We start from the raw sequence: 363 nt of genomic DNA on the forward strand, positions 1-363 counted from the left end.
CGGCGGGGGGACCGGTGCGAGGACCGCGGTGAACAAAAAGCACTCGTGCTGCTGGTAGACATCGGGCGTCGCGCTATTTGTTTTCGCCGAGTGGTCCACAAATATTCGCGGCCGGGTAGAGCAGCGCCGCGCCGCGCGCGCTCTGCGGAGCATTTCTCGGAAATCGCGCGTGTTCCAATCGTTCAGCGGCGAGAGATGACGCACATAGACCGCCCCCTGCTCGAGTTTTAGAAAAACAGAAAGAAAGATAAAATATTAAAAAACAAAACAACAACGTGTAATATTAATTTCCAGCTGAGGCCTGGGCGCCGCCGCGTTGGTCTTGGTGATCGGAGCGCCATTCATCACGGCACGTCAGCTCCG

This window comes from Frankliniella occidentalis, unplaced genomic scaffold, assembly GCF_000697945.3.
Source record: "Frankliniella occidentalis isolate FOCC.00 unplaced genomic scaffold, Focc_3.1 Scaffold124, whole genome shotgun sequence".
NCBI classification, from domain to species: Eukaryota; Metazoa; Arthropoda; class Insecta; order Thysanoptera; family Thripidae; genus Frankliniella; species Frankliniella occidentalis.